The sequence below is a fragment of the Pinus tabuliformis genome, chromosome Q (genome assembly GCF_031772625.1).
Source record: "Pinus tabuliformis cultivar Carrire ecotype Pingquan chromosome Q, CPIR1, whole genome shotgun sequence".
NCBI classification, from domain to species: Eukaryota; Viridiplantae; Streptophyta; class Pinopsida; order Pinales; family Pinaceae; genus Pinus; species Pinus tabuliformis.
The window spans coordinates 388,421,626-388,433,782 of record NC_142296.1 but is presented as its reverse complement, the minus strand read 5'-3'; the positions used below and the strand labels follow the sequence as shown (position 1 = coordinate 388,433,782).

The following is a 12,157-nucleotide window of genomic DNA, read 5'->3' as shown; positions in this document are numbered from 1 at the left end:
AATATTAATACATATTAAAATATTTTATTCATGACTTACATGGGATATTTTATTCTATATAACTTTAAAATATTTTCTTTTAATTGTTTTTTCTATATATGAAGTTGATATTAGAAAAGTTTAACTTTGACGATTAAGGGAGTTACACATAATAATTACTTTACATGAAATTATATTAAATGATATAAACAACTAATTAAATATATATTTTTTATTATAATTTACTTTTCTTTTCTATTTAAAACATATTTTATTAAATTTTGTGATCTATAATAAACTAAGAAAAATATTTTGATAAAAATTACATAATCTAAATTTTTATTATAAAAAAGAAACACATCTGCACTCCACTCTACTGTACACTCCACTCCACTATAGAATGTAGAATGAGCTAAATAAGAATCAATATTATAGATATAATAGCCTAGCGAGATTATATTCAGCATTGGCGATATAACAACCACTTTTTGAAATTATTATGATCTCAATACATCATAGAATGATCCAAGATGTCTAGGGAGGCAGAGAGAGTGCACAGTAGGTTGGAATGGAAGAAATGGAGAAGCCATTAAAATTAGTGCTGATGGCAGCGGCATAAGTGCCCATGTTGGGAAAACAAGCCAGCCACCCACTACCAGCCCCAGCAAGAAATAATCGGTTAGGACGACATCAGAAGTGTCGCATGTAGGTCCAAACACAGTAGATGGATAGCTAGGCACCCCACTCCAGGAAGTATTGGAGCGGTGGGATTTGCAGGCCAGAGGCAGCGCCGTGATGACAGATTTGTCATGTAAAGACAACTCATGGAGCCATGGATGCCATCGTTAATCTAGTATTCCCTCATTTCTCCTCTTACTCGTTTGCCGATTACACAAGAAGCTAGCGAGAAGGAACTCGCGGCCAAATATCGACCAGGTTCAGCGATAATGAAAATCGTTGTTTCTGTTATCTCAAAATCAGGCCCTGGAAGGCTGCAGACCAGGAAGACATCAAGTAACTGTTTCAAACCAATCTTTTAGCTAAGGCGTAGCCTCCTTAGCCTGAGAGGGCTCTCTCAAAGGGTTAAAGGTTTTTGACTATGATTAAGATGGCTAACTCTTGTGAAACAAAGAAAAATGAAAATGGTGGAAACACAACTAACAAGTATCCATTGGGCTTATGGAGTCATATATGATTCAGTATTAACAGTAGGGTTGGCTTTGCATAAAAGTCAAGGCATTCAAATTTCAATATATGTAGAACACACCAAACACATAGAAGGCAGTTTATGAGTATATGAAGGAAATTAGAACACTGTAAGCGATTTCTAAGTAATCAAATACTCATAACACTGTAGATAACATGAAAAGATAGCAAAAGAAACTCATACATTGAACTCTCTATGCTTCTCAAGAAGCATAAGCCAGTACTGTATTACCAAAAAAAAACAGAGTCTTTACATAAGCCAAATATCAGAGCTGTTTTTTTTTATAAATTTCCAACCTGCTTTACATTGCTCTTTCTCCTATATATAGAGCTCTTCTACCTAACTGAGATTCCTCCTCAAGCATGAGGGGAACTCGAAATCTACTTCTAATGACACCTGTTCAAATTTTGACTGCCTATTAAATGTAACAAAGTGCTACTAGACTTTCTAGAGATCTAAATCAAATAGGAGTCTAACTCCATATTATGCTAATAATAGCCTTAATTACAATCATTCTCGTTCTTTGACAAGTGGTCTTTTTTAGTTTGGTTGTGGTGGATGTTCAAAGCTCCATACTGGTCCTTAGTGTCACATCTTCTCCATTGCCCCTGAAAAATAGGAAGCTACCCCTGTTTATCGGCCTTTGGTTTTCCTCAAAGATGTTCGAATCGAATGAACCATGCCCTTCATCATTAATTATACAAAATATATCAGAATGCCACGTCCTTGATGTGTTGTCAACCTCTTCCATGTGTGAAGACAAAAGCTCCTCCAAGCTGTCTGACATATCTTGGACTGTAGTAAATGTGATCACTTTATGACAAAAAGTTTAGAGTTGGATTCGAATATATGTTTCCTCCACCTGTCTTGATCTTGTTGAAAGTTGATACCTTTAGATGATCCCTTGAAGATATTTCCTTTTCAAAAAATTTCCCTTTGTATTTCAAAATCAGTTGACTGAGTTTATATTAAGTAGCTTTAGCAGTTTCGTAGCGCGCTAAGAAATTGTTGTGCGTTAGTCATCATCTTCAGTAGTTTCGTAGCGCGCTACGAAACTGCTGTGTAATTCCAAAAAACAGGGTTTCAACCAAAATTTTGCTATTTTGAGCCTCTTGATATTTAAACATCCTTTTCAATTGCTCCAAAGCTTTTCAAAACTGAATGAAAGGTATGAATCTTCAAGAAGGATTATAACAAGGAAAACCATCAAAATTTGAAACAAAACCTTACTTGATGTGTGACTGCCTTAAGGAAATTCTTTCTGCTGGCTTAACTGTATCTTTAGTTCTGCAATTTGTTTCTTCGTGACTTTGATCCCAGATCTCAGGTTTGTATTGACCTTTCTGATAAATTGTGCTTCCTTTATTGTAGGGACAGTCCAGCTACAGAATTGAACATTAAAATCAACCACCTCGGGTATTTGAAATGTTTTGTCCTCCCACCGAGCTTGCATTTGGTTAAGATAAGCTTCCTTAACTACAAATTTCCTGGAGGCCTTCTTCACTCTAGCAATTTCAAAGTTTGCCAATTCCAATCTCCTTTTCAAGTCTTCCACACTATCTTCTTCTTGAATGGTAAATCCTTTGCCTTTATCCTTTTTTCATGAGGTTGTGTCACCTCCCCTGTTTCCTCTGCTCTTGGCAGTACCTTCTGTATTTGTTTAAACTTCCTCATTATGGGTCTCCTGGGCTTAAAGACAAATTGATCAACCTGATCATCAAACTTGAGTTTTTTCGAGGCTTTGACTCTCTTAGCCTTGTATTTTCCTGACTCTATCAAATGTGCTTGAACTAGTGGAGATTCTTCAATGTAAATGGCTTTCAATAAGTCATTTAAGTCTCCCTTTGAAATAGGGCTTTCTTCAATAATCACTGACTTGCCTTTTTCTTTAGCTACCTGGCTCCTAGTCCTTCTTCTTTGAAATCCTTCACCTGTGCTTGATTCATGTGAACCTTCTTTGACCTGAGCTTTCTCTTTAAGGGACTGCTGGGGTGTATCTTGGATAGTTAGTGCCTTGGTGGATTCTCTTACTTGTTTCCTAGCCTTCAACTTTGAAAACCTCCTGGATCTTGTTTCTGCCTGATGACCAGTTGTTGTAGGAAAATCTTTTGCAGCTTGAGGACTAAGACTGGTCTCGTTCTTGAAACCAGACATGAATATGAATGTGGGCCAGTCCCTACCTATTCTCTGGAGTTCATGCAGAACCATCAACTTAATTAAACCGTGGTGAAACAATCAAGTCTCATAGGCTTCTTTTCTTAGCTGCACCTTATCACACATTTTACTTAAGCTACGGAATAAGTAAAAAGGTAGATCAATGGATATCTTTCCTGTGAAATGTAGCAGAAGCTTGAAATGATATGAATACACCTTGTTATATCTGCCTTCATAGGTAAGGTACCTCTGTATACAGGTAAGAAGATTGGCATATGAGTCTTTGACATAATTTCTAGGCACAGACTTGTTTAAATCTGAGTCAATGTATTCTGGCTTCAGAAACTCCTTGCAGGGAGTCATATCAAATTTGAAATTCTTAAACCAAGTTTCTTGTCCCCTTGGAATCTCAGTAACTATGGATATTACCTCTGGTGAGACTTGCAATTCGAGCATCCCAACCTTTGAATTCAGCCCTGTGAAATTCAAAGCAAATTCCTTGGTGGTTTGTGCATGACCTCCCTGTAGTTTCTCACAAAAATTCCAACATCCAACCTGCTTGAATGCATGCTCAACTTCTTTGTGTTTCAAGATAATGTCTACACCTTCAGGTTCATTTCTTAAACACCTACCTGATCTGTGGTCTTTTCTTTCTGCTGATCCCTCCGTGAAGGTTTAGTGTAATGGAGGTTTGAAACGCTAGCGCTGCTCAAACTTCAATTTCTGCCTCGCTTGATAACAATGGATTCAAATTGAAAACTTGCAGTCTTGTTCCTCATGCAACAAATACAATCATCATTAAGACTGTGAATACCTAGCTTTTCTTGGAACTTGCAATCCATGTGTACCAATGTACCTAGCGGCTGTAATGATGGAGATAAGTGGTTGGACATGATATGTGGAGTGTATAAGCTGACAGTGAATGATGCAACCATAACCGAACTTGACAGATTTGACAGTTAGGAAAGATTTGCTGCGGATTGCACGAATCTCCGATTTCGTAGCGCAGTCAGTGTAAATTTTGAATTATGCACTACGAAATCACCTAAAACATGTTGCGCTGCGAAATTGGTAAAAAGGATTTACGCGCTGCGAAAACACTTCAAAATAATTACATGCGCTACGAAATCACCTAAAGAGTTTTGTGGCACATAGTTGACCTTTTGAACAAAACTGATACATGGTTATGAGACTGGTGATGAATGAGAATGCATAGTTGACTCCAGACTCCTAAGACTCAGACTCTAAGGCAAACAAAAATCAAACTTAGCCTAGAACTGACATTTAGCATCAAACTAATGTGAGAAATTTTGGCATTAGAATTCTTAAGTGATAACAGTTTCATCGGGGAAGTATTTTTTCAAGGCTGCTCGAACTGTACCTGCAGCATCTGCAAATAGCTGTCCTACTGTGAAACTGCCGCCGACATTAACGATACTAAGTTTCGGTATCCCGAGTCAAGAATCGAAATCGAAAACGCCCAAAACGGCTACAATCACGTTTGTGTAGATGCCGAAGCGCGAGACACTACTTCCAATGTGAAACAAGACACCCCACATTGCAAGGCTAGAGCCCTGTGCCGCCTTTAGCAATGGTTCGACTTCATCGGGCAGGGCTCCATATTTGCGACCCAACATGTAAGGACCATGAGCTATAGGAACAAACGCATGCAGGGTTGACGAGTTGGCGAGCTGTGGCACGGTGGGAGAAGTGTGGAAATGTGACCAAGTTGTGTGGAGCATTTGGATATATATACCGTGGGCTATCCCAGTGGGCCAACGAGTGGGCGATCCAAACAATAGACACACACGAAGTTTGGGTCGGCTGATGGGCGGGCCGACCCATTCAGAAAATAAAATGAAGGTTAAAATAGATGAAACGATGGTCAACCAAAATAAAGGACGCGAGGGTCCAAACGTTGGACAAGCAATATATGTAGGATGGCTTGGCATGGAGCTGAGGCATTCAACCAAGCGAGAGTTGAGACATTCAACCAAGCAAATAATGCACAAGAACGTCCAAGTGTAAAGGAAAAGGTGCAAAGAGTTTTGGTTTGAAATGGGCGAAGGTGCAGGCGGACGAGTGTAGGGCCAAAGCATCGAGCCGAAACAAAGTCAATCGAAGGCATCGTGCAGAAAAGTCGTTCGAAGGCATTGTGCAGGAAGTCGTTCGAGGGCATCATTCAGAAAATTCATTCAAGGGCATTTGTGCAGTATCGTTCGAGGTCGTTCGAGGGCGTGGCAGGGTGTCTGGGGGAATGGTCTTTCGAGAAGTAAATCAAGGGCGCGACAGGGCGTCCGGGTGAACGACACGAGATGGTGAATGGCGGTCTGGGTGAAGTCTTGAACGAGCATGCACGTTGAACAACTCGCCGGTTGAGACTTGGCATGTTGGGCATTCGGTGGAGAGCACCCGCTTGTGCACGAGTTGGACGAGTTGAACGGAACGCGTTTAGGTGAACGTGCGGAAGCAAATGAGGAGTTGAGCAAGAGTCGTTCGGACGACCGTGTGGTTGTGCCGACGAGCTAGCTGAATGTGTTGTGTCGGTGAATGTAAAACTATTCTAAGTGTAAATCTCGGGTTTCCTTAGGATTGTAACTTACATATATTATTATTATAGGCAAACTCATTGCAAGGAGTTGCCCCTCCCAGTTATATTGTTCAGAGTTCTTCATTTATGTTAATGTTGATGATTATTTAACTGTTGTGTTATAATGAATGAAAGTACTTGGTAAAAGCGAAAAATAAACTAATTATAGAAAGTAGGTGTAGTCCACGATTGCAAGTATTGGTGAAAAGAAAGTGGTCGGTGGTGCCGCACCTCCTATACTGCGGTTGGAAAAATACCGCTAGTGTACGAGCGTGACAGGTGGTATCAGAGCTGATTGACGACAAGAAGTTAATGGTGAACAAGGTGCAAGATTTTCAGAGAGGCTGATCCCAGTAGACTTCTTGACAGGTGATAATAAATCTGATCAGAATAAGGAGCTGATCCCACTGCACTAAACATGACAAGTGGTATTGAAGCTGGTTTGGAGGAACACTGAAGACTTGGCAGGGAGTTCAAGCTTTGCAGGTGAATGGTCTATACTAGATCACAAAAAAAAAAGATAGCAGACATGGCAGAGAACCTTAGGTTGTGACAGGTGAATTTAGCCACAATGCGGGACAAGCTTTCCTGAACAGGCTATTGGAACGAATGGAGGAATGGGATTCTAATTGGACTTTGATGAAGGCCAAGAACATGCAGGTTCATGAAGGCTATGTGAAGTTGAAAGAGGAACTCGAAGAACTCAAGGATTGATACGAGTATACGGAATGGAAGTATACACAAACAGAATAGGAAGTCAAGAAGATTAGTGAAGCAAGAGATCAGGGTTTGGCTAAAATCTTGGAATTGCAGGGAGGTCTTAACAAAGCTCGAGATGAGATCGCAGTTTTGAAGAAGGTCGTGAGGCACAACTCAGGTGGAGGAGTGACTCATGTCAAAGTCAAAGAGCCAAATTCTTATGATGGTACAAGGAGTGCGAAGACTCTTGGAAACTTTCTATGGGATATGGACCAGTACTTGGAGCGCTTGGGATTATCCGATGAGGAAACCAAAGTGAAGGTAGCTTCTCAATTCTTCACGAAGGATGCCAAGATGTGGTGGTAAAGGAGGATGGACCAAATTGCCAATGGCAATGCTGGGGACATAACTTCATGCGATGAAATGAAGAAGGCTTTGCAGGCCCACTTCAGTCCATAAGATGAAACATGGGATGCAAGGATGAAGATAAAGTATATGAAGCAAAGGGGAAGTCTGCAGGCATATCAACGAGAGTTTTCAAGTGCAGTTTTGGAACTTCCAGACATGGCGAAAAGGGACAAGGTGTTAAACTTTATCATAGGTCTAAAACCTTGGGCGTGGAATGAAGTAAAGAGACAAAAGATTAAGACACTTGAGGAAGCTTTTGCTGCTGTGGATCGTTTGGTATAACACTTTGATGAAGGTTCTGATGAAAAGAAGAAGAAGTATGACAAATTGGAAGAGAAGAATACGAAAGAGGAGACTTTGAGATCGAATGACAAGTCGAAGACAAAGAAACCATTGAAGTGTTGGATATGTGAGGAACCACATATGGTGAAGAATTGTCCTTTTAGACCAAAGGTGGCTGCCATGGCACAGTCCAATGCGAAGAAAGAAGAAACTTCTGTAGGGGTTATGCAAATATTGGGAGCTGCAGTGGCCATGGAAGCAGTCTCTAGTAGAGATCGTAAGAGGAACAGATTGGAATCTGTTGAAATGAAAGTTGGGAGTGTGGATGTGCTTACTATCGTGGATAGTGGAGCAACTCGCAACTTTATGAGTGAGGATATTGTGAGAAGGATTAGGTTTAAGTTTGTACCGGTGCAGGTACAAATGAAGACAGTGAATTCTCCTCCAGATTCTGTGATTGGTGTAGCTGAAAAAGTGGATGTGACACTTGGTGAATGGACAGGGAAAGTCGATTCCACTATAGTGCAGATAGATGACTATGAAGCTATACTAGGTATAGAATTCATGAAGGAATTCGATGTGACGATTGTTCCCCATCTGAGGAAAATGTACATTTATAATGGATGAGAGGATGTACCCATTGGTGTACCGATCGTGGGAGTAACTAAGGCCGAGCGTAAGCTGACAGTGATGAGTATGGAGGAGAGAAAGAAAGATGAAAAAATCTATAAGCGTTTGTCTATTACAGAGACAAAACTTATGGAGCAGTCACAGATTATCAAGGCATTGTCAGAGAGCATCTTGGATCTATCTGAGAGGCTAGAGGCAGTGAACGATAACGATAACAATGACGAAGAGTATGTGAGGCTAAATGTTTAGGTAGAAGATCGGGAGGCATACTTGTAGAGAATGGAAGTGGACGATCTGGATAGGTGGATTGAGTTGATATGTGAGGGAGAGCCTTTAGGCTCTACTCCCTCCTCATCATCTTAGACTATCAGGGAGCATGAGGCTCATTGTTAGCTGCTCATGGCAGTGAATCTCCAAACACTTTGAGTAAGCATCTAGGGGTGAGATGACACAGGTTGACACACAACATGTAGTGGATAGTCATGACGATGTATGGGGCATGAGTTCTTGTGGAGGCGATGCATGGTTGGATTAGCTACCCAACTAATCACTGACATGAGGGGTACCAGCACATGATTCCTTGCAGAGTAGTGGCATATCTATGGCATGAGAGATGGTTGAGTAGTGGACATCTGGACTACCCATATACACAGTTGTGTGGATGATATCTTGGCGACTGATAGTTGCTGGGATGGAAGATTATCGAGGACGACAATAAATTCAAGTGGAGGAGGATGTAAGGACCACGAGCTACAGGAGGAAATGCATGCGGGGGCGACAAGTTGGCACGCTGCGGCATGGTGGGAGAAGTATTGAAATGCAACCAAGTTGTTTGGAGCGTTTGGATATATATATCGTGGGCAGTCCCAGCAGGCCGACGAGTGGGCGACCCAAACGATAGACGCACATGAAGGTTGGGTCGGCCAACGGGTGGACCGACTCGTTCAGAAAATAAAATGAAGGTTAAAATGGATGAAACAATGGTCGGCCAACGTAAAGGATGCGACGGATCAAACGTTGGACAAGCCATATATGTAGGATGGCTTGGTGTGGAGCTGAGGCATTCAACCAAGCGAACAACGCACAAGAACATCTAAGTGTAAAGGAGAAGGTGCGAAGAGTTTGGGTCTAAAACAGGCGAAGGTGCAGGTGGACGAGTGCAAGGCCAAAGCACCGAGCCGAATGAAGTCATTCGAAGGCATTGTGCAAAAAAGCCGTTCAATGGCGTCGTGCAGGAAGTCGTTCGGGGGCGTCATTCAAAAAAGTCATTTGAGGGCATTCGTGCAGGATCATTCGAGGGCGTTCCAGCAGGGTCGTTCGAGGGCGTTCGAGGGCGCGGCAAGGCGTCCTGGTGAACGGTCGTTCGGGAAGTCATTCGAGGGTGCGACAAGGCATCCTGGTGAACGGTCGTTCGGGAAGTCGTTCGAGGGCGTGGCCGAGTGATGAGTTAGTGAATGGCAATCCGGCTGAAGTCTTGAACGAGCATGCACGGTGAACGATTCGCTAGTGGAGACTTGGCGAGTTAGGCGTTCGGGGAGAGCGCCCATCGATGGATGAGTTGAACTGAACGTGTTTGGGTGAACATGCAGAGGCAAACAAGGAGTTGGGCGAGAGTCGTTCGGACGACTGTGTGGGCGTGCCGACGAGCTGGCTGAGCGTGTTGTGCCGATGAATGTAAAAATATTCTAAGTGTAAATCTGGGGTTTCCTCAGGATTGTAACTTACATATATATTATTATTACGGGCAGAGTCATTACAAAGAGTTGCCCCTCCTAGTTATATTGTTGTGCATTTATGTTAAAGCTAATGAATGTTTAACCACTGCGTTATAATTAATTATGCATTATAATTAATTAAACTACTTGGTAAAAGCGAAAAATAAACTAACTAATTTTAGAAAGTGGGCGTAGTCCATTATCACAAATATTCGTGAAAAGAATGTCCTCGCTCGTACCGCACCTCCTATAATACGGTTGGAAGAGTACCACCAATATAAAAGCGTGACACAACCGGATCCCCGCGCCACCAGTCTCTTCATTCGATGCTTTCACCCTCAGCGACAACGCACACCGCGGGTGGAACTTCTTGATTTTGTCAACTTTTTGAATCGAATCGAAAGTTGTTAGATTCACGCCCACATTCGCCGCGTATTTGAGTTGTGTCTCTGCCTTGCACGGATTTCGTAGACGATTCGATCAGGCGAGACGCCAAGCTTAGGATGGCTTCGATCTCCACCCGGCTGGCGCAGTCGAATCCGGAGCCGAGCGTGGCCAGGGCCGACAAAAGCGCTGGTTCCGGATTACACTTGACGGCATAAAAGAGGCAGGCGGTGGGGAGGGCCCCCTGCCATTTGTGCCACAAATCAACCACCACTCCGAGGTCGAGCACGTAAAACGGGTCTTTCACATCATCATTGTCGATAATCGACTGCGCCATCTCGTTCACGGCTTCCTGCGACCTTGACCGCAGGGCCGTCACCTTTCGGCTCTTCATTTCAGGACTCGCTAGCACCCTCTTGACTGCCGACGACGAGCTCTTCCACTCACTTACGCTCGACTCAGTATGTCTATTTAAACACGACGATGACACCATGAGCTGCTCGGTGGCCATGTCCACAGACACAAACAGAATCGGAAAAATAAAATGCAAAGAGATACAGATTTTTAGCGGTTAAACCTATTTTTGAAGGCATGGTATTCATCTCTATTTATAGCCCGCAATTGCGATGTTCATCAATTTTTCAATCATATATGGTTAATAGGGAATATTAAATATAAATAATTTAAATTACTGAATTATTATTGTTTTTTCATGGTGCATTCAATTTTTGTTTGAGTATTAATTAGTTTGTTTTTATTAAAAAAAATTCATATTCATAATTTAATATTGACTAATCATATTTTGTGATTTTTTTATGGTGTATTCAAAAAAAAATTATCGCTAATTAATTTGTTTTTATAAAAAATGATTGTCTTTTATCCATAGTTTATCACGTTCATACATTGCCTTCATCTCAATTATCACGTTCATCACGGTGCACATGATTACAATGTTCGCTTTCGTCCTTTCCTTTATAACGGGTGGAGCTCTATTATCTGTTCCATGGCCATGTCCACAGCTACAAACAAGCGCAGAAAGAATAAAAGCAAAGAGATGAAAAGGTTTTAGCTTTTAATGCCACACACATAAGGCATGTCATGTCTTGTCCTTGTGGCATTGTCATGTCTTGACTTTGTGGCATTGTCTTGTCTTCGTCTCGTCTCAATTGCGATGTTCATCACAGTTACAATGAACCTAATCTTCGCGTTCCAACCTTTTTTTTCATCACACTTACAATTACACGGCTTTGCATTCATCCATAATTATGTTAATTTACATTTATTAACAAAATTACCATAATTATGTTACAAAATTTACTTATATATATTGATAGGTAATTTTTCATATTTTTATGTTACAAAATTGACTGATATATATTGATAGGTCATTTTTCATCTTTTTTAAGGTATGGTTACTATTAAAAAGAAATAGAAAATGATGTTGATCTCTGTCATTATAACATCAAGTGAAATATATCAACCATTTTTATTATTATGATTGTGTTTCTTTTACTAATATAGTTGTGTTTATTGAATGTAGAGATATTTTGGGAGAACTCATAAATCCGAGATTATAGTTAATTATAATTGACTATGACAAAATATGTCTTAGAGTTGAGCAATATTTATCATGGTCACATTAGAGTTGACACTATAGCTATGTACATCTAGGTATAGTTAATTATAGTTGACTATGGCATACTATGATTAGTTATGATTGACAATAGCTACTCTTATATGATTTTAAGTTATTCTAATAAATAGTTTGCATGCTCAATCCACTTGACATGAACATCATATAAAGAAATTGAAATAAAAATTAATTAAAATATATTACGACCTATAGAAAAATAAGCATTCATATGCAAAGATTAAAGATTACATACCTGTGGTAAGAATGTGATCAGATACAAATAGATTTAAAGCTTTTAAGAAAATGTAAAATGACTAATACTATGTAAGATAAGAAAATTGAGAAACAAAAATGAAAATAAACAAAAATGAAAATAATAAATAAATAAATTACGTTATATTATCAACTATGCAAAGTGAATGTCCCTCGAAAATATTATCCCCACATGTTTTACATATTAATGGAAATTACATAAA

General features: G+C 40.4%; 1 pseudogene; it reads right to left on the bottom strand.

The window, feature by feature from the left end:
- Positions 1–513: 513 nt before the first annotated feature.
- On the bottom strand, positions 514–10,559 carry LOC149219806 (ornithine decarboxylase pseudogene; annotated as a pseudogene).
- Between the last annotated feature and the right edge of the window lie 1,598 nt (positions 10,560–12,157).